The sequence below is a fragment of the Macaca fascicularis genome, chromosome 4 (genome assembly GCF_037993035.2).
Source record: "Macaca fascicularis isolate 582-1 chromosome 4, T2T-MFA8v1.1".
In the NCBI taxonomy this organism is placed as follows: domain Eukaryota; kingdom Metazoa; phylum Chordata; class Mammalia; order Primates; family Cercopithecidae; genus Macaca; species Macaca fascicularis.
The window spans coordinates 118,430,356-118,453,731 of record NC_088378.1 but is presented as its reverse complement, the minus strand read 5'-3'; the positions used below and the strand labels follow the sequence as shown (position 1 = coordinate 118,453,731).

The 23,376-nt window shown below is 42.4% G+C and overlaps 1 protein-coding gene across 4 annotated transcripts in view; it reads right to left on the bottom strand.

The window, feature by feature from the left end:
• The window catches only part of ELOVL5 (ELOVL fatty acid elongase 5), a 79,120-nt gene extending 56,021 nt beyond the window's left edge, over positions 1 to 23,099 (bottom strand). For 2 of the 4 annotated variants that reach the window (XR_012433732.1, XM_045391048.2), the window contains exon 1: positions 22,950 to 23,099. The gene's annotated coding sequence lies outside the window, so the exon portion shown is untranslated. Of the gene's footprint in view, positions 1 to 22,488 lie in introns of all 4 variants that reach the window. The other 2 variants (XR_012433733.1, XM_045391049.2) reach the window with 2 other exon arrangements.
• Positions 23,100 to 23,376: the final 277 nt, after the last annotated feature.

Below are 23,376 nucleotides of genomic sequence, written 5' to 3'. Positions count from 1 at the left end.
CATTATATATCTGTGGGATGACTGTGAGGCTGGAAAGCAGCTTTGCCCTAAGCACCAGAAAGTATGGTGACTCAGCCATACTGGCCTTCACGAGAAAGCAGAAAAAACCCAAGATCTGCTTTCCCCCACCCTGCTTCCAGCAGAGCAGGAGGCACTCACAACAGGCGCTTGGCACCATTACCCAGCAGGGCAAGATTACAGAGCTTTTCACCTTGCTTGCAACTTTAGAAACTGTGTCTACCACTACTGCAGCAGACAGTTATGGGTGACAGATGAGATGACCCTACTTTAGATGAGCTCATGTTTCCACATGCATTCTCTAACTTAGGACCCCAAATGAACCCAAATCCTTTGAAACAGGACATTCTGCTCCCTCTTATGACAAGTTTCCATCCACTCACTCCTCCTGTCTGCCTTCCCTAGCAGGCAATCTGCCATCACCAAAGCAGATCTTTGTCCCCACCCTCCTTGCTCAGGCTGGAACCTACAATCACAAATACTCTTGATGCCCAACCTACCCCTGTGGCGCCTCCACTACGTAAATCCAACAAGCAGAACTGATGTTTTGCTGAGATCTGGACAGTCCCTATGAATCCCTTAAAAGTCCTCCTCCTTCAATGGTCACTCTTCACATGCTACAACAGGGGTGGATGAAACTTGAAAACATTATGCTAAGTGACAGAAGTCAGATACAAGAAGTCACATATTGTATGACTCCATTTATAGGAAATATTCAGAATAGGCAAATCTATAGAGACAGAAAGCAGATTGGTGGTTGCCAGGGTCTTAGGAGAGGGGAGAATGGCAAGTGGCTGCTAACTGGCAGTGGTCTCCTTTGGGGATGTGAAAATGTTTTGGAATTAGAGGTGACTGCCGCAAACAGCACTGTGGATGTACTAAATGCCACTGAGCTGAACACTTAAAAATGGCTAATTTTATATTATGTAAATTACACTTCAATTGAAAAATTTCAAGTAACTTTTTTAAAAGTCCTTCTTCACCCTCCCAATTCACAGAGATCTTTCCATCCCTCTGCTTATACTCTGGATCTTTTCCCATTTCTTTCAAGAATTTATTCATCTCCCATTTGCCTTTTACCTTCCATTTCCTCTCTTGACTGGATCCTTTTTTTCTGCTGACAAATCTGCTCCAGTGTTCAACCTAAAAATCCTTCCCTGAACTTTATTTTCCCCTCAAATCTCATCTACAACAATCCCAAGACCCTATAAAAGTCAGCCAATTATCAATAGCCTCCACTTGTTAAAATGAATGAATGAACCTACAAATGTAAAAACAAACTGCCAGATACCCTTGGCATTGCACTGCCCAATGAGACAGACAAGGGTACAAACAGCTATTTAAGTAAACTGAAATGAAAAACTAAAAATTGTTTCTTAGTTATCTTAACCACACTTCAAACGCTCAAAAACTAGTAGTAGTTAGTGACTACTATATTGGATAGTGCAAAATATATCCCATTAAAAAACATCTGAGCATCTGGAAATAAGAGTTGCTCAACTGTACTGGTACCCAATTCAGGTATCAAAGAATCTAAGGTTATAAAAATCTTAAAAGAATTCCTTAGAGTAAAATCAAGAGGAGGTTATTGCTCTATTTACAGTCCCCAAAGTAAAGATCTAGTTGATCTGATATTATACAAAAAAGGCCAGAGGAAATCTTTTTGTAACACATAGAATTAAAGGTTAAATGGTTACATAAAACAAGATGGAGATGTGGGACATGATGCAGCAATTTTTTATTAAAACAAAGGCATTATCCAAAATCAACAGTTAAAAAAAAGGTCAAGTAGTATCTATACAATAGACAGGAACAAAAAAGAAATCAGCTATTTTAAAACTATTGCAAAAGGCTGCTAGTCTGGAAGCCTAAATACTGTAATGTATAGATAACAAAGAAAAAGGGATGAATTAAAAAAATAAAATGAACATCTAAAAAGCTATTAATGCTACACTGAGACCTTAATCTCTTCATTTACTCCTTGCTGTTGTGGGTTTTTATTTTAAAAATTGACCACTACAGTCTTCTCATAGGGCATTAAAGCAAGCGACCAGTATTGTTAAGAGGACATGAGCTTGCTTTTAAATACTGTCCTATCTACACAGAGTACCTTACGATATGTTCATTTGATAAAAAGACCAAAACCAATCCACCTGGTGAAGTTCACAAGTGAAGCTGACACACACAGAGCCTGTGGCATAAATCACGAAATTTATTCAGGGAGAAGGAAACAGAAGGCAATGGCTGCTGAAGCAAGAAGGAAAAATGTTTTTATAACTAAGGAGAAAGGTGGTCCTTCTTTAAAAATGCAATAAATGGCTAGGCATGGTGGCTCACGCCTGTAATCCCAGCACTTTGGGAGGTCAAGACGGGCAGATCATGAGGTCAGGAGATCGAGACCATCCTGGCTAACATGGTGAAACTCCATACAAAAAAGTTACAAAAAATATAAAAAAGTTAGCCGGGCATGATGGCGGGCACCTGCAGTCCCAGCTACTCAGGAGACTGAGGCTGGAAAATGGCGTGAACCCGGGAGGCGGAGCTTGCAGGGAGGGGAGATCAGACCACTGCACTCCAGCTTGGGTGACAGAGTGAGACTCTACCTCAAAAGAGGAAAAAAAAAAAAAAAAAAAAGCTACAAACAGGACTTATTACAGGGATTCCCAAAGAGTAGTCCAAACATCCCTGAAAGTCCCCACGCCCTTTTCAGGAGTTCTGTAAGATGGAAACTATTTTCATACTACTACTACTAAGGGATTACTTCTTCACTGTCACCAAAAGTTTTGAAAAATACGTTTTTATATTTTGAAATATATTTTGAAAAATATATACTCTATTATCATACAATAGGTTATTTTTAAATGTTTTCATAATTGTTTTAAAACAATTTAAAATTGATTTCTAATAAGGTAAATACCAATAGATGTAATCCACATAAACAAAAGCTCTTTGAGTTTCTCAGTAACATTTAATAGTACATATCTTATCTTTTTTTCCTTTTGCTTTTTCAAATGTTTTTCTCTCAGGCCACTTTGTCTAAGAATAGTACGTCGGCCGGGTGCAGTGGCTCACGCCTGTAATTCCAGCACTTTGGGAGGCTGAGGCAGGCGGATCACCTGAGGTCAGGAGTTCGAGACCAGATTGGCCAAAATGGTGAACTCCCATCTCCACTAAAAATAGAAAAATGAGCCAGATGTGGTAGTAGGTATCTGTAATCCCAGCTACTCTGGAGGCTCAGGCAGGAGAATTGCTGAAACCCAGGAAACAGAGGTTGCAGTGAGCCGAGATCAGGCCATCACACTCTAGCCAGGGGTACAAGAGCAAGACTTTGTCTCAGGGAAAAAAAAAAAAAAAGATAGAGAATAGTATGTCTTCAGACCAAAAAGTTTGAGAGCAGTTGTATTAAAAACTGTACATAGAATTTTCCTCCTCTGTAAGATTTTATTTCTAAAAAAAATTACATATTTAGCTTCTTACCTTAATGGCAAATATCCCAAATACACTTTAAAAATAAAGAGTTTCTACAGATGTGTCACTTAACAATGGCAATACATTCTTAGAAACGTGTCACTGGGTGATTTCATCATGAGAACATCACAGAGTGTATTTATACAAACCTAGATGTACAGCCTACCACATATGCAGGCTATGTGGTATAACCTATTGCTCCTAGGAGGCTACAAACCTGTTCAGCATGTTATTATACTGAATACTGTAGGCAACCATAACACGTGGCAAGTATTTGTATAGCTCAACAAAGAAAAGGTATAATAAAAGTAGAATATAAAAAATAAAAACCGATACACCTGTACAGGGCACTTACCATGAACAGACGTTGCCCTGGGTGAGTCAGTGAGTGGTAAATGACTGTGAAGGCCTAGGACATTACTGCACACTGTAGACATTATAAATACTACAATGAGGCTAAACACTACACTGAGGCTACACTAAATTTATTTTAAAATTTTTTCTTCCTCAATAATAAATTAACCTTAGCTTATGGTAACATTTTTTTCTTTGTAAACTTTTTTTTTAGGGACAGAGTCTATGTTGCCCAGCAGGGCTATCCACAGGTGTAATCACAGCTCACTGCAGCCTCGAACTCCTGACCTCAAGTGATCCTGACTCTTCAGCCTCCCGAGTAGCTGGGACTACAGGTGCATGCGACTGTTCATGGCTTTTACAGACCTTTACATTTTAACTTTTGACTCTTTTGTAATAACACAACACAAATACATGGCACAGCTGCAAAAAAAATTATTTTCTTTATACTCATTACGTAAATTTTTCTTTTAAAACTTTTCCTTAAAAACTAAGACAGAAACACACACATTAGCCTAGGCCTACGCAGGGTCTTCAATATCACTGTCTTCCTTCCCTTCTACATCTTGTCCCACTGGAAGGCCTTCAGGGGCAATAATATGTGATAACAATGCTTTCTTCAGGAATACCTCCTGAAAGACCTGCCTGAAGCTGTTTCACAATTACTTCATTTTTTTGGTAAGTAGAAGGAGTACTCTTTAAAATAATGACAGATAGTGGCTCATGCCTGTAATACCAACACTTTGGGAGACCAAGGTGGAAGGACTGCTGGAGCCCAGCAATTGAAGATCTGCCTGGGCAACACAGTGGGACCCCATCTCAACAAAAAATTTAAAAAGCGAGGCATGGTGGTACATACCTGTGGTCCCAGCTACTTGGAGGCTGAGGTAGGAGGACTGCATGAGCCCAGGAAATCAAGCCTGCAGTGAGCTGTAATTACACCACTGCACTCCAGATGAATGACAGAGCGAGATTCCATTTCCAAAATAAATAAACATTTTTAAAATGATAAAAGTAGAGTAAATACATAAACCAGTAACATAGTTGTTTATTATCCATATCAAGCACCGTATATGGTACGTAATTGTATGTGTGATACTTTTATAGAATTAGCAGTGCAGTAGGTTTACACCAACATCTCCACAAACACATGACTAATACACTGCCCTAGGACATTAAGATGACCCCTACTTCACTAGACAAGAGGAATTTTTCAGTTCCATTATAATCTTACAGAAACCCACCATTATATATGCAGTTCATCACTGACCAAAATGTGGTTATGGAGTGTGTGACTAAACTTGTCCTTTAGCAGTTAAATGAAACTTGGAGTACACAGAGTTTAAAAACCTAACACTCAAATATGTGAAGTTTGTTAAAATGGTCATTTTGGAAATAAGCTAATAATAATGAATAAATCTTACACTAAATATATTGTAACTGTATTAGTCTGTTTGGTGTTGCTATAAAGGAATCCCTGAGACAGGGTAATTTATAAAGCGGTTTGTTGTAGCTCACAGTTCTGCAGACTGCACAAGCAGCAGTGCCAGCATCTGCTTCTGGTGGGGCCTCAGGAAGCTTTTATGCACTGTGAAAGGTGAAGGGGGAGCAAGAGTGTCACATGGTGAGAGAGGAAGCAAGAGAAAGAAGAGCAAGAGAGAGATGCCAGGCTCTTTTACACAACCAGATCTCACATGAACTCTTTACCATGAGAGGACACCAAGTCACTCATGAGGGATTCGTCTCCATGACCCAAACACCTCCGAGTAGGCCCCACCTCAAACACAGGATAAAATTTCAACGTGAGATCTGGAGGGGACAAACACCCAAACTACATCAATAACTAGAAGTACTCTGTGCAATAAGCTGTTACCAGTTCCCTACTAACTCGTCAAGTTACATCTAGTATGGTATTAAGAGAAATTCGACCCAATCAGCCAAACAGGGGTGAGCTGATTTTCACATTATTGGTAGGCATAAAAACAGAGTTTCTTTAGTCACAGCATGATACTAACTCTCCTTCCAAATGAGGACGCTCCTCATGGAGACTTAATCACCAAAAACTAAAATTTAAAATCATAAATAATAAGAGAAGCAAGTTTCTTGTGGTTAAATCACATTAGGTAGTACTGCAAATAGAATATATTCAATTATCAACCACTACATAAATGCTGAAGTGTTGTTATACATACAAACATACATATAGAAAGGAAGAGGAGGGAAAAGAGGTGAAGAGAGAAGGGAGAGGGAGTGAAATGCAGAGGACAAGGAGAGAAAGAGAAAAGGGAGTGCGTAGAAGAGTGATCACTCAGAATGAAAGTAAAAAATTCATTTTTCTGATTTCAACTTGCCACAACACACGCTTTTTGGAAACCAAACTTTCCATTTGCCTACGATGTCAGTCAGTTTTCATCAGGTACTAGTTTCTTTGGCTCTGTTTGCTAATCAGTTCAAACTGTATCATGGAAGAGGTTCTTCAAAACTTTACAAAAACACAAAAGCTACAGCTCCCCAAAAGGGTACAGCTACAGGGTGGCTTGGGCCACTATGTGCCCCTAGCATCAGTGGCTGAAGCTCAGCTGACTCCTTAAAGCAAAGACCTGGCTGAAGGAAGAAAAGCAGGTCAGCAAGGGGGAGAGGGGAGAGAATGAATAAGTAAGGTAGGGAGAAAATTACATGACACTCCCTTCTCTAAAATAAGAATCTGGGAGTGACATTCCACCTCTCCCAGCATGCCTCTCAGGGTTAGGAAGGGTATCGCTTTGCAAGAGAACAGTGTTAAAGAGAGTGTTAATCCCGTGTGAACCTTAACACTTACCTGCTATAAAGGTGCATTACATATCCTCATGTGTCATGAAGAAACTCAGTGCTTTTAAACTAGACCTCTGAAAGATCATTAGTTCACAGCCACAGAACAGACACTTGCAGGTTTCTCCCAACAAAATGCTTGCTTTCTTAGTTTGGAAAACATTACAGATAAATGCCTATAAAACGAGGTAGACTGTCTCATTAGAGGAAACCAACTAGATCTGAAGAATGGGGAAAAAAAATCATGACTTTATAGTGGACAGTACAGCTGAGACGTTAGTAACAGGCAGGGCATCAAGAACAGGACCAAGACTGTCTCCTCCCTCTCTGTTTTAAATCGTGCTGCACTTGGTTTATGTTTTCATGGGCTTTGTCTTATAGGGATACTGAATAATGTAAATGAATACTCACAATTTAGCACACACAAATCTTATTTTTATCAAATCAAAGGACAAAGGGAAGGGAGAACAACAAATTTAACTGGTCAACTTAAAATGAATGGGATCTCTTGTTTTAACCTTATATCCCTTTCTGGAGAATAAAAGTAATGATAATGATAATTAAAGCAGTTTTCATATGTGGTTTATGGAAGTCATTACTCTATTAGTCATGCCCCATATCTATATAAGATTTAAAAATTTTAAATTATACTTGGTGCAGTATTCATTGAAAGTCTTTTTCACCTGTAAGCTCAAATTCCATGGTGAAACAACATTAGGTAGAAAGACAGTGACCAGGGAGAGATAAAACAACTATGATACCACGTTGCCTGTCTATTGACTTCCCTGTCTATGGTAACCTAGAAAACAATCTCTAACGCCAATATGTTCTACAGTTGCTCTGAAATTGTTTCTCTCCCATTTCCCAGGAAATAGGCTATATTTTAATCACTGCAACCAAGTTAATTGCAAAGGACAAAAAACTTCTGAAACCAAAACTCTTAAGATGTAAACAATTCCAAAAAAGTGTTTGATGCCAAAATGACATTTTAAAAACAGAAGTTAACATGTTATAGCAAGTAGCATCCATTTCCCCTTTTCCAGCACAAGCCATCAAGTTCTGTTTGGGGCTCCAGCCTGCCAAACTCAGTTGGAGAAATCTTACAGTATGAAAACCCAGGAGACACAGGCCACAGTCTGGACCAAGAGACCAACCAGAGCCAGAGAGGCTCCTGAGAAGATCTGCAACACAGGGTAAAATATGCAAGGGAGGGCCATATAACTTTGTCTTTACTTAATTTATTTTAATTTACTTTTAAGTATTAACCTATTTTATTTTTATTAAATTTTTGAGGGTACACAGAATTCAAATTGCAGCAAAAGTCATTCATGGCTAAACACTGGAAAAATCTCTTAATTCTTAGATACATGACACATTGGACTCAAAAACAGAGGTGCTGAGTCCCTTTCACTGGAGAAATTTAAAGAAAGGGTATAGAAAAGTTTTGACCAACTCCACCCAATCCTGCATCCCCAATTCCAATCTCAAGGACCAGTTTCCATCTGATCTCTCTCCACCTACAGATGGTGGTCCTGAATCTCAAAATCAACAAACCAAAAATTGAATCCATCATCCTCTCATACCTCGTTTTTCCAACTCCATTTCTGTGACCTGCCCCATAACCTTCCCAGGAATCTAGCTGCCAAAGCAGGGTGGACTCCTCCCTCTGCAATGGACATCAGGATTCAGGTCCTGTTGCTAGCTCCAAAATGCCCACAATGCCCTCCCTGTTCTCCCAAATTAGCACATTCAACAGTGACATAAAGGAAAGGGTTAGATAGAGAAATGATATCTGGTGCTGCTCCACAGCTAGCTGTGTGACTCTGGGTGAGCCATTTAAATTCTCGTTCTTGGTTTCATCACCTGTAACGTGAAAAAGCCAAATTGTTTCTAAATTCCAAGCTCTATGGGATTTACAGGATTTGCATCCACTTCTCTTGATCCCCAAAGTCACTATGTAGTTGAAACCACCATCATTTCCCAACCAGATTAGTACACTCTCTCCTAGTGGATCTTTCCCACCTCTAGTCTTGTGCTGCTCCTCACCCCTTTAAAGCACCTGTCTAGGTTACTCACCTCCAGAAACCAGTTAAAGACTCCAGGGAAAATGACCACACCCGTCCCTGTGGCCCCAGGGCCCATGTGATCAGAACCCTGTTTCCCTCTGGCTTTCCTGGTCTACTTTCTGTTCCTCATATGCTCCTCCAACGCCCAACTACCTGCCCCCCTTTGCCTCCGAGCCTTTGCTTCAATACTCTGCCCATTTCTTCAGTCCAGAAATTCTTGCTTAGTCTCCAGGCAACGTTTCCTGACCCCCTCCCCCACCCCCCAAGTCTGATTTAGGTGTCCTTCCTGTTTACTCGCAGGGCATACCTTCGCAGACCTCTCAGAGGCTTTGCCACTGTAAATATCTGTTTGTCACTATCCTTCCCCCAGACTCTCAGTTCCAAGTGAGTGGGGACTGCTGGTCTCGTCCACCACTTATGGCACAGACAGTCGGTTCTTGCCCAAACTCTATACACAGTAGCAGCACTTGCAGCTGCACATGGCCACCCAGAATCAAGATGAGATTTTCCAGCCACCTGCAGCCACGGGCTGATATTCTAGTCAATGAGACATAAGCAAAGTTATCTGGAGGCTGTTTCTGGGAACTTCCCGTAAAAGAAAGCACCATCCGCGCTTCTACTTTCCGTTTCTTCTTCCATCCTGCTGCTTGGAAGATGGAGGCCACACTAAGCCTGACAGACGTATGATGAGCAAGGAATTTACGCAGGGTCATACTAGCCCTGACCCATCCACCCTGCCTTTCATGAAAGATATACACTTCTACCTTGTTTTGGGATCCCATTATGCAAACCACTATTATTTTGGCATGTCCATCAGTGCAGCTGAACCTAACTGCAACATACACAGCCATACCCATGGTATAATAATAAACTACCTGTTGATTCGCATATACACCTCATAACTCCTACTGGGTCTTTTTACTGGTAACTGTATTGTCACGTGTCTCTGTAGGGTCCACATTCCTTAGCAGAGGCAAACACAGGCAAATGATCAACACTGAGTGGGTTTGAGTGATCAACAAATACTGACCAAGTGGCTACTGAAGCAGATAAGCTCTGTCCGACATGTATGGTCTACTTTAGCCTGGGCTCAATGTTGCTGCCAACCAAAACAAGGTTAAATAAGAGGGCCAGGCCAGGCACAATGGCTCACACCTGTAATCTCAGGATTTCGGGAGACTGAGGCAAGCAGATTGCTTGAGCCCAGGAATTCAAGACCAGCCTGGGCAACACAGTGAAACCCCATCTCTACCAAAAATATAAAAACTTAGCTGGGCATGGTGGTGCTTGCCTGTAGTACCAGCTATTCAGGAGGCTGAGGTAGGAGGAACACCTGGGTCTGGGAAATCTGAGGCTGCAATGAGCTGAGATGGTGCCACTGCACTCCATCCTGGGCAATGGGAATAAGTGCCGGTTTCAGCCAAGTGCGGTCGCTCACGCCTGTAATCCCAGCACTTTGGGAGGCCGAGGCAGGTGGATCACGAGGTCAGGAGATCAAGACCATCCTGGCTACACAGGTGAAACCCCACCTCTACTAAAAATATAAAAAAAATTAGCCAGGCATAGTGGCAGGTGCCTGTAGTCCCAGCTACTCGGGAGGCTAAGGCAGGAGAATGGCGTGAACCCGGGAGACAGAGCTTGCAGTGAGCCGAGACCACGCCACTGCACTCCAGCCTGGGTGACAGAGCAAGACTCCGTCTCAAAAAAAAGAAGAAATAAAGAAAAAAAAAAAAGAGTGCCGGTTTCCACTATCATTTTATTATGGAGTATTTGAGTGCCTAGACATCAAAGTTCACTCTATTCCGTCCTTGGGAACAGTGCCACCCACACTGGTCTATCATTGGCATATTGCACCTGAAAGCCCTAACAGGTAATATGCAGGTAAGCAAGGCCCTTTAAAATAACAGCACATGTCATCTCTGCTTCTAGGGCAGGTGAGATGTCTAGCAAATTTTTTTTTTAACCTTAAAGACCTTCAACCATTGTTTACTATAAAGGTAAACCTTGATCTTTGTGATGGGCTTACTGGTAGGATTTCTGGTAGTGAGCACAGGCACCAGGGCCTGCAAATTTCTTGGATTCATAGCAACAGGGAAACCACCAGCAAGGTCCGGTGAGGGTGTCTTTCATCTCCTCGGAAGCCTCATCTACATATTCTGGGTAACAGGGCACCAGGGCTTTGGAGATGTACTGAAGGACAGCATAAATCTGAACCATATGACCACTACCCTTCACACAAACATGAATGTCCATTCCAGCAAGCTGTTCCTTGTCCAGGAGCAGACCTAATTCCAGTAGCTTGTACTGCAATGTGAGCAGCTTGATCATCTCCAGGGGCCCCTCGTTCATCTTGATGAAGCCACTGCCACATCTGCAGAGCACCACAGCTATGGCCATCTCCTTGTATCTGAAGATCTGCACAGACTGCAGCCAACGAGTCCTTAGACGGCATGTCTCCAGGCATAGGTAAGAGCTCCTCATTGCACCACATCACAACAGGAAAAGGTGTCTAGCAATCTGTATGGTCTGAGTGCTGTTGGTATTCCACTCCTTCAGCTGGAAGCAAGGCAACTGGCCTTCTAAAGTCTCCTGCCCAAATAGGCTCTTCATTTGTGAAACATTATGTATTCTCAGGCTATCAAGGCATACTCAGTTTCACACAGCCATTAGCACATATTATAGGACTGGTTATATTTGAAAGGTACATATGTATTTAGAGACACATTCAGGCAAATAATTGCTAAATACCCACACTATGTGCCAGATAAACATGCCAGACACTATGCACAGCACTATACAGGTACTACCTCATCTAATTTTCAGGAATCAAGAAAACAGAGGCAAGGAGCCAAGGAGAAATTGTTGTTGTCCAGGAAGGATGTGATGTGCTACGGAAGGCTGGGGCAATGTGAGGAAGGGGAATAAGCTAAGAAGGACAGAGAGTATATGAATGAGTAATACTTGATGACTGACAGTTGAGCAAAGTTTGGTAAGAGCATGGTTGATGAGAGAGAAGAACACAAGCATTGCTTCCAGCTTTATAGTTTGGGCAAACTGGTGGAGGACGGTGCTCCAGACTATGTTGGCCAACAGGGGAGGTATGTGGGGCACCCAATGATGAAAAGTTGTGAGTGTTGAGCTCAGAAGAAATAGATGGGCTAGAAATAAATATCTAAGAGTGGATGGTGGGTGGGTGGATGGATATTTGAATCCATGGGGCAAGTAGATCATGCAATGAGACTTGGTCTTCTGACAGTACTTTGCAACTGTTCACCCACATTTTAAATTTTAAGAGACCTTTTAAAATATGCCAGTTCCACTTCTTAAAAAGATGATAAGTTCAAGCATGAACTCTGTACCAGGGGATCAGCGAAAAGTACTTACCTTACTGTCACTAGTCACATTCAACTTCCCTTGGGTCACGCTGAGTCTATTCTAAGGCCTTGCAAAGGGAACAAAGGGAACAAAAAGAAGCTGCTTTTTGTTCCTACTCCTTGCAAAGGGAAGAAAAGGGAGCTGCTCTGAAAATGAAACCATCACAATATCACATTCTCCTAGAAACATGAGGTCCCGGGATAATGTCTTTATGGGGCTCTCTGGAGAAGCTCAAAGGGCACCTGTTTCAAAGGGCAACTTCCTTTTTGGATGAAGCATCCTTATAGAGAAGACAATCAATGGCCACGACAGGTAACAAACACCAAGATAGTACACACACGTCTCATGGTTCCCTTAAAGCCTGAGCTTAAGCAGTCTGGGCTCTACTTCAATCATATTCTAAACATGTAAACCAAAAGACTGCAATTGCAAATAACAGGGAAACAAATATTCAAAAGGCTTTTAAGCAACATTTTCTGCTATGGGCAACTGTTGATGATTCTTGTCTGAGTGCAGTCTCTTAACTTACGTGATTACTTGAATATTCAAAATAAATTATCATTTGAGGAAATTATCAATTGAATTCCCCAATTTAATTTGTGCAAAGTATATAAAGGCAGTGATACCTTCAGCTGAAATTAAAAGACAGTAGAGAAACATAATAATGATTAGTTATGCAACCCCCCAAACGAAAATGTCTTAAAAGATTTTAATTCAAGCCTGTGTAACATAAATAAGGCATATAACACAAAAACACATTTTTTTTTTTAAACTCAATCTACACACCCACATTTTATAACTGTTGTTTGGGTGTGAGGGTGAGGGAGGAGAGGGAAAAGTAGAGTTAAATGTGTAAAAAATGGGGGAAAATCCTGCTACAATATAGCATTTTTTAAAGGGACACACAGTCTAGCAATTGTGTATTCATCTCCTCTATAGCGTGTCTCTGAAACCAACAGTTTTATCACCCATTCAGGTTCCATGTGAATATATAAGCCACCCCATGAATTCTGTGATTCTCTTATTTTAGGAATGCTGATACTTAAAGCCATTACAATGTTGCCAAACCTAATCTCCCACACCCAGAAAGAAAACTCAGTTCTGAAAGAGTCTAAGGATCCTCGGAGAACTGAAGGTGGTGGAAGACTTGTCTATAGCCTGAACACCATGGCCCAGCACAGCAGCCCTTAATGGGGCCTTGTATCAAAATGACTTAATGTCATTCTCTATCAGAATGTTTTCAAAATATAGTAACGCATCGCATAATGACCTTTAAATCAACAACGGACCACATACACAAAAATGTAGTCCTCTAAGATTATAATGGAGCTGAAAAATTCCTATTGCCTAGTGACACCATAGCACAATAACACGTTTGTGGTGATGCTGGTGTAAATAAACCCGCATAGCTAGACCTGTAACAGTATCACACATAAAACTATGTACAGTACATTATACTTGATGCTGATGATAAACTATGTCATTGGTTTATGTATTTAGTATACTATATCTTTTTATCATTAATTTAGAATGTATTCCTTCTAATTATGTATTTTTAAAAGTTAACTATGAAACAGCTTCAGATAGGTCCTTCAGGAGGTATTCCAGAAGAAGGCATTGTTGTCATAGGAGATGACAGCTCTGTGCGTGTTACTGCCCCTACAGACCTTCCAGTGGGACAAGATGTGGAGATGGAAGACGGTGACATTGATCATCCTGCCCCTGTTTAGGCCTAGGCTAATGTGTATGTTTCAGTTTTTAGCAAAAAAAAATTTAAAAAACTTTAAAAGGAGAAAAAAAGCTTGAAGAATAAGGATACGAAGAAAGAAAATATTTTTTGTACAGCCATACAGCCTGTGTTTTAAGCTAAGTATTATTACAAGAGCCAAAAAGTTTAAAAAATTTAAGTTTATAAAATAAAAATGTTACAATAAGCTACAGTTTATATATTAAGGAAAAATATATATTAAAATAATATATATATATTTTAAAAACTTTTATTATAAATAAGTAGAGATGGGGTCTTGTAATATTGCCCAGGCTGGTCTTAAATGCCTGGCCCCACCTCAGCCTCAAAAGTGCTGAGATTAGACATGAGCCACCACGCCTAATCGAAAAATATTTTTTATAAACCTAATGTACCCTAAGTGAACAGGGTTTATAAAGTCTAGAGTGTACAGTAAAGTCCTAGGTCTTCACATTCACTCCCCACTCACTGACTTACCCAGAGCAACTTCCAGTCCTGCCAGCTCCATTCACAGCAAGTGCCCTACTTAGTTGTACCATTTTTTATCTTTTGTATTTTTACTGTAACTTTTCATTGTTTAGATATACAGATACTTGCCACTGTGTTACAGCTGGCTACAGTATTCAGTACAGTAACTTACTGTACAGGTTTGTAGCCTAAGAGCAATGTGGTATATCATACGCCCTATGTATGTGGTAACCATCTAGGTTTGTGTAAGAACACTCTATGATGACCACACAACAACAAAATTGCCTAAGGATACATTTCTCAAAAAGTATTCCCATTGTCAAGCTATATATGACTTGTACAACTTGTACACCTGACTTACATTTTCACCCAAGGGAGATCAGGCAATCTGGAGAAAGAGGCTCCCTAGAGAATCTGGGTGTCCTTCCCTTCCAGTCTGCATTTCTCTGAGCATATATACCTTGTAAATCAAACCCAGATGGGGCTAGGACCAGGTAAGGAAACCAGTGCTGGATGGCCTTGACCAGTCACACTAATCCAGCCACACTAGACCAGTCAGGCTAGTGAACACTGATTTCTTATACTAACAATTATAAGCCATTCAGTGTTTACACTTCTGATTTTCTCCCAAAAAGAGGTTTAAGTTCAAATTATCTAAAATAAGGAGTAATGGAAGAAACAAATGGTCACCCTTTCAAGTACTGATCATAAATGTTATTCCCTATTAGCTTTCTTTATCTAAACCTTTATTTAGTTACTGTCAACAGAAGCTATATGTTGATTATACCGTCAACCTCCCAGAATATAATGATGAATAAGAAACTCAACCTTGTTTCCTCTCATGTATCTAAAGCTTCAAATACAAAGATCACTACTTAGGTCTGACAGGTGTACAGCATAGCAGTGTGGCCAAGATTAGAGTCTCTAAGCCAGTCTGCCTGGGTTTGAATCCTGGCTCTGCCACTTACTAGCTGTGGATATCTGAACAAGTGACTTAACCTTTATCTTACTTTCCTCATCTGTAAAACTGGGGTCCCAAACTCGTGGGCTTTTGTGAAGCCACAATGAATTAATATAAGTTGAACACTTCAAAAAAGTGCCTATTATGTGGTACCAAGCACCTATATTCACTACCCACAGAACAGCTTTGTTCTCTTTAAAATTTGTAGAATATTCTGTTGCCCAGCTGTAGCACAATTCACTCTTCTCAAGGACATTTAGTCTACTAACTCTTCCAATCTTTTGCTATTAAAAACAATGCTTCAATAAACATCCTATATAACAGATGTTTTTACTATGCTAATCAAATTAAGTCAGTGCCCCACCTAACTTTCATGTACAATACTGATAGTTTTAACACCCTCCACAGTAGGCACAGGATTATCACCTTCCAAGTTCTAGATAGATCCTAGGGTCTCAAAGAGGTAGAGTGACTTACCTGCTGAAGCCCACACAGCCGTTAAGTGGCAGAGATGGAACCCCACATAGGTGCATGGCTGCCAACCCAATCTGCTTCCTACAGCTGTCCTTACTTAAAAGTAGTACAGGAGGTATTCTTTTAAATGAACCTCAGATCCATAACAGAGATAAATATGCAGAAGTTCAGACAGAAGCAAACTCAAATTTTCACAGAGATGCTTATAACAAATACAGCTGATGGAGGCGTCAACGACTTCTGTAAATATTGAAGTATTATTTCTTCTGCCAAAGACTGAAGCGAAAGTACCCTGAATACTACCCCTAGGGAGATACACCACATTTTCAAACTCTCAGGGAAGCAAATGAATAATCACTGAATTTGGTATCATAAGAACTATTCTTTGGGGAAGGAGAAATTCATAACACTCACTTTGTTGTAGCATTTGCTGTGCCAAGACCAAAGAGGAACAAGTACTCTGGGGTTCAGAAACTCATAAAACACAGACCCGAGTGGCCAACTCGCCAGCATGGCTTTAATTAGGCCTGTTCAGCATGGGCTTATAAGAGATTAATTCTGACAGGATGAAATTGTTGACATGAGGAAAAGGATGAGGTAAATGTGGAACTTAACAGAGATGGAACCTATAATTAGTTTGTGCTCGCAAGACGGTGCCTACCTAATATAACCATAAAGATTACAGTTTAAAATCACAGGTATATTTCAATAAAATTGTTATTCTCCCAATTAGAGAAAGCATGCCAGTATCAACACTAAAACTCTTAAAATAAATCAGAAATTATTTCCTAAATCCCAGTCAGCAAGCAGACATCAAATAAAAGGCACAAAAGTCCAACCTAATAATAAGGAATACTAAGACATACTCATGCCTGAATGCAATTACAACTGTACTTCACACAGAACTGGCAGAAGAGGATGGAGGAGAAGAGTGAGAATTTAGTCTTTCTAAAAGGTCACCAAGTATGAATATTTTAAATCCAGGGGCTACACAATTCTCAAAGTGAATGCCTACAAGTCAACTAAAAACGTTACCATGGAGCAAACATGACAGTAGGAACCAAAAAGGGTGGTAATAACATTTATGGGTTGAAATTGGGGTTGGGGGTGAGGGTTCCTATTGTAGAAACTGAAAATCAGGTCAGGATAGGCCAAAACATCTCCAGCAGTTATGTTTTAATCTCATAAAGAGAAAGCCAGCAGCTTGCTGCTGCTGCAATCTCCATCACAAATTCTGACATTCTCCTGCCCTCCTTTCCTTCTTTCTTTATTTTGGGACAGGGTCTGGCTCTGCCACCCAGGCTGGAGGGCAGTGGCGCAATCACAGCTCACTGTAACCTCCGCCTCCTGGACTCAAGTCATCCTCCCACCTCAGCCTCCCAAGGAGCTGGGACTACAGGCATGTACCACCACATCCAACTGATTTTTGTGTTTTCTGTAAAGATGGGGTCTTACCATATTGCCCAGGTTGGTCGCAAACTCCTGAGCTCAAGTGATCCGCCCACCATGGCTTCCCGAAGTGCTGGGATTACAGATTTGAGCCACCGTGCCCAGCCAACATCTATCTTTCTAAGATCTAAATGATCTCACTTTCATGCTCTATCCCTGGCCAAACAGAAACAAAGAAAAAATAAAAAATAAAATAAAAAAATAAAAATTTGCTCTAGGCAAAATGAAAATAAAATTTAATCTTTCATTTTTAAAGGAAAAGAGACCAATGCTCAGAGTTGATTTTCTTCAAGTTAGGACAAGAAACCAAGGCAGCCAGATTCTATACAAGAATGAGGGACCCTACTTAAACAATCATGCCTTCCAATCTTCTCAAATTACTTCAGTTTTAATAAACACACAAACATGTATGTGCTTTACTATAAACCTATCACGTGAAGCTACGTGTGTTTTAACATCTATTATGTGAGCAGAGGTAACCCAGTTGGTGGAAGAAGCCCAGGAGCCTGGCTCTGCCAGCATCTGGCTGCACCACCTTTGGTAATATTGCAGCTTTCCTCTTCTCACCAGGGACAAGTGTAGGAGGCATCCCAATTCTATAATATTAAAATGTGGAAAGTTACCTGCAGTGATTTTAAGATGCCACTGATTATAAGCTCCACTTCTACCCAGATGTGAAATGTGAAAAGCTGACAATAGATGAAATGTGGTGGAAACACGTTCTTGCAGAAAGGCAACCAAAAAAGACAAAGGTTGGCTGTGAAGAGGAGGAATTGGAAGAAATGGCTAGTCTGGATATCCATCTAGGCTGTGGGGCTATTTCCATCTGATTACAAAGCTCCCTCTTCTCTTTGAAAGAGTACCCCTCCTCTTGCTGTCCCTCAGATCTAATTGGTCTTCAGGTCTTATCCTGGAAACAGTCTCCCACAATTACCTCTCTCCAGTCTGTGCTCATGGCTGTGGCTTCAGGTCAGGGCTTTTCAATGTCCTGCCATCTCTAACAAATCCACACCAATCCACCCTACACTCTAACCTGTCTTTCTGGAGCACAGCACTCAGAATATCCTCACTGTCATTCAAAAGCTTATTGGTGGTATTCTACCAAACACCTTAGGAGAAGGAGCAGGCCAGGGTGTCAAGGTGATCTAAGTTGGAATGCTTCGTGACCTCAAATCAAATGTCTAAACTCTGGGCCTCTTTCCACCTGTAAAATGGGAATGCTGTAGCATTCATTAATAATAGAAATAAGTCCTTGTGAGGGGCTCAGTGCAAGGTCTAACATACAATAGCTCAGTAAAAGTTAGCCATTATTATTATTACATCAATAACTTGCCTTTCTCGTCTTTTCTTCCACTCCTGCCTCCTAAACCAGCTTCTGCCAATTGTGCTATTTGCTTTTTGCCCAATGATTCCACACTAGCTTACTCTCCAAACTCCCTCTTGCCTAGAATGCATGTCCTCCTATTCCTGCCAATCAACTAAGAGTCCTTTATGAAACATAAGGCTAAATTCTAATTTTAATTCAAGTCAATTTCGTTTAATCCAATCATCCGTTCGGTCCTTACAATAGACACTGTAGCTGACTTCCTGTGTTCTGCAGGCCCTTCTTAAAGGTGAAGTAGCTAGCTGAGGAGATTTAACTCTACTTCCCTGATTCTGGGATGGGCCTTCAGCTTATCAGCTTATCAAATGTCCACTGTTCCAGTTACTGCTTCAAGTAACCAAGGCCTAAGTCAATCATCTTAAGGCACCCTCTTTGGAGGGTGGTAGGAAGTCAGGAAATCCCCATGTGCGATTACGGTGGCAGTTGCTGTCGGTCATCTTGGAAAATCAGCCTGGGACATAACAGACATGTGAGGGGACTTCAGAGAAATGGAGCAAAAGTCCTGCCCTCAGGACTTTTCAGGTCAGATGCACAGGTAAGTCTGAGTTGGGTTTTCTGTTTCTTGCACCAAAAGCATCCTGACCAATTCAGGAGTGCTAGGCCCTGATACATCTAACATGGATAGCTCTGCCATGAAGCTTTATCAGATATAAAGACACAAGTTTCCCAGATATCTGCTTCTGACTCTCTTTTGGTCCAAGGCGTAGATTAAATATGTGTATACAGGGCTTAAAGTATATATTAAATCAGGAAACCCTCTGGAATCACGAACTGTTGTCATTCATCTTTGTATCTAGCCCCTCACATCCATAATCAGTAACTGAGAAGTCAAGGAGTTAATTTAAAAAATAAATCGAGTGTGGGCTACAAGGAAGGGAACAGATTTTAGACAGATTTAAGAGACAATAAATTGTTAGTCTTGGATGGATTAACAAGAACCTTTAAACACAGGTTAGATAAAAATCTAAGCTATGCAGTAACCGTGTTACATAATGGCACAGAGCCCACTGGACAAATAATCCTGGCAGCACAGGGATATATGAAGGAGCAGAGATGTTGCCGGAGACACAGCTACAGGAATTTGGACAAGTCACTTGTCATCTCTAGGCCTTAATCCTAGAGATTCTTTTGAGATTCTTTTTGTTTTTTTTTCCACTTTAAAGTTCTGGAATACATGTGTTGAACGTGCAGGTTTGTTACATAGGTATACATGTGCCATGGTGGTTTCTGGCACCTATCAACCCATCATCTAGGTTTTTTTTTTTTTTTTGAAAGGGAGTCTCACTTTGTCGCCCAGGCTGGAGTACAGTGGCACAATCTCGGCTCACTGCAAGCTCCGCCTCCCGGGTTCAGGCCATTCTCCTGCCTCAGCCTCCCAAGCAGCTGGGACTACAGGTGTCTGCCACCACACCCGGCTAATTTTTTTTTTTTTTTTTTTTTGTATTTTTAGTGAAGATGGGGTTTCACCATGTTAGCCAGGATGGTCTCGATCTCCTGACCTCCAGATCCTCCCGCCTCGGCCTCCCAAAGTGCTGGGATTACAGGCAAGAGCCACCGCACCCAGCCTATCATCTAGGTTTTAAGCCCTGCGTGTATTAGGTATTTGTCCTAATGCTCTCCCTCCCCACGACAGGCCCGGGTGTGTGATGTTCCCCTCCCTGTGTCCATGTGTTCTCATTGTTCAACTCCCATTTATGAGTGAGAACATGCAGTGTTTGGTTTTCTGTTCCTGTGTTAGTTTGCTGAGGATGATGGTTTCCAGCTTCATCCATGTCCCTGCAAAGGACTCATTCATTTTTACATTCATTTTTACAGCTGCATAGTATTCCATGGTGTGTAAGTGCCACATTTTCTTTATCCAGTCTATCATTGATGGGCATTTGGGTTGGTTCCAAGTCTTTGCTACTGTAAATGGTGCTGCAATAAACATATGTGTGCATGTGTCTTCATAGTACTCCTCAATTCTTAAAAAACAACTAGGGGATAAAACCTCACAGGGGTGTTACAAGACTTACGTGTGGAAAGCAACCATTTAGGTACATGTGTGTATTAATAAGTACCTGACACAGAAAGCATTCAAGGAAAGATTTATTTATGGGTAACTAATGAGAGGATTATCCTTCTGATAACAGAAGAGCTGGCAGGCAAAGAGGAGGAATAAAACAAAAAAAATTACAAAATGTTTTAGGAGAGAGGAATGTAGCCAGGAAAGAAAGAGGTAAAACTCTCTTTTCACCCTCTCTACTAACTACCCACCTAGGCACCAAAGTTACCCTTAAAAAAAGAAAACAGTTTTGCTTTGATTTGTGTAATTCAAGCTGGAAATAAGACACCCAAGGATGGATGCTCACCTCTAGAAGCAGGAAGACAAGCAACGATTATGCAGCGAGCAAAAGAGGAGGTAGTGAAAAAGAAGATTCTTGCAAACATCGAACATTCAAAAATTAAGGTCTGTAACCAAGAAGAAGCTCTGTTGATTTCAGGGAAGGAGAAGGAAACATTTTCAAACCACCATTTGGCAGACCCAATGCTGGGCTCTCATTTGTATTATCTCTTGAAATCCACAATGATTCTGCCACATAAAACCCCCATTTATAGACAAGGAAATTGAGTCAAGGCGAGGTCAATATCTGAAGTTACAAGATATTTTTCTTGAAAAACTTATCAAATTTTAGTATACCTTCTACTGTCACTTTTCAGCAAAGTTCTGTATTACATTCTGTAACATTACCTATCTGTATCAATAAAAATTTTCCCTTTGTCTTCAATTAGAAATAGAAGCGAAAATGCAAAAAGAGAAACAGTACAGAAAAAGTTCTGGCAATAAGAAGTTAGAATCTAGGGTAAAAATCTAAAAGGAAAATGAGTAACATTTCCCTTTCAAGTGCAGAGTTTTCTGGAGAATCCCAGGCAGTGTCTGAGCTACTAGAAAAGTAACTCGCTTGTCCCAAACCACAGATGTAAGGCTAAAACGTTTGTCCACGGCCATCTAATGCACAACCGCCTGTCTCCATCTGTAGATTCTGCACCAAATGCTTTTGGCTGAGACGTGCAAGCAAAACAAGTGCAGACCAACAGGTTATCTGCCAAGCGGTTAAGAGAACGAGTTACAAAACCTGACAAGCAACATCAGCTCTTCCGTACAATTCTATGAAGCACTTCCTGCCACGGGTCCCGCTATTTAAAACAAATTAGGCTGCTCGCTCCCCACAAATGCCATCCAGCACCTCTCGGTTCCTCGGTCCAGCTAATAAACCACGCACTGGATTCTTCCGAAAGAGACCTCCCCACCCCACCCCCACACCGCCACCCCCGCCACTTTGCATAACTTGGCCAAATGCATTCTCCAAATTTGCAATGAAGGAGCTTAATTCACAATTGTGGATGGGGCGGGGGGAACCGCCAAGTGCAAGAACACGGAACGGTTGCCAGACACGGTACAGCAAGAACTCTTGCTCTAGGCATTACTCCCTCCACCCGAGGTAGTGGGATGGGAGAGTCTTACTGGCGTGGAAACAGTAAAAAGGCACTTTTCCTTACAACTCGCAACACAACACACACTCCAGCTCCCCCAGCCCAGGGCAGAACCGCCCCCGCGCCGCGTGCCTCCCTCGCCGCCAACCGCTCCCGCCTCTCCAGCGATCAAGCTCCCAGAAAGGGCCGCCCCGGTCGCCCCCGAGCCCCCGCCCTCTCGCCTTTTCACCAGCCTCATCCCTCCCAGACACCAAGGGCTGCCGTTGTCTGGTTTTAATAAAAACTGAAGTGCTCCAGAGCTAGCAGGCTTCCCTCCGAGGGGAGGAGGGAAGGTCCGAAGGGTTAACGGAGGCGGAGAGAACAGGAAAAAAAGAAAAGGCTGGAGGGTCCCCCCAGCGGCGCCCGGTGCCCGCGGACCCTCGCACAGGCTCTTCCAACTCACTCGGGTTTCGCCGCCTCCAAAGAAAGCGCGCTCCCTCTGAGAGCGCTCCCCCGGATCTCCCGCCGCGCGCTCCGGCCGACAGGGCGGGAGGACCCAGGCGGACAGACCCATCCCTCCCGCATCTGCTCTGGGCACGGTGTCGTGCCCCGCGGCGCCTGTCAGCGCGCACAGGTGCGACCGCAGCACAGAGAACGCTCCCGAGTGCCTGCCTCAGCCTCGGCGTGGGGCGAGCCGCCCGCGCCCGCACCCCTTTCCCCGCGCCCGAGGAGCCGGGCTGTACCCCAGAGCCGGCGGAGCTGGAGGCCGCGGGCGAAGCGGGGGCCGCCCGGGCAGCTCTTTCTCGGCACCAGGTCCGAGACCTAACGGCAGTTCTCTCTGACCGCTCGCCGGCCGCGCGCTCGCGCGGGTGTCATGGCCGAGCGGCGGTCCCCGGCGAAGTTTCCCGGAGCTGACGGCTTTACCTTTTAGCCCGAGGGGCGGCAGCAGCTTTGAGCAACAGCAAGGCGACGGCGGCGGCGGCGGCGGCGGCGGCGGGAGCGCGGGTGGCAGCCGGAGCAGAGGAGGATGTAGAAAGAGGCACCGGTGGCTAGGACCCGCCGCGATGGGAAGAGGAAGGCGCCGGCTGTCTACAATCAGAACGTGGGCTGACCGTGACGTCACAATGGCGCGGCCAGCCAATCGGGACCCGAGGGATGAATCAAGCGCTATGATGTCATGCGGACCCGGAGCCAATCGCGGGACAATAGAACTTTCGTGATTGTAAATTCCAGAATCCGATGCGGTGCAGAGCCTAGGCCGGGGTTGGCCTCCTCGGTTTCACGTGTCTCTGGGAAATTTTTTTCTCCTTTCTTCCTAATAAGCCTGCGTGGAACGCAGAGCCTGCGCAAT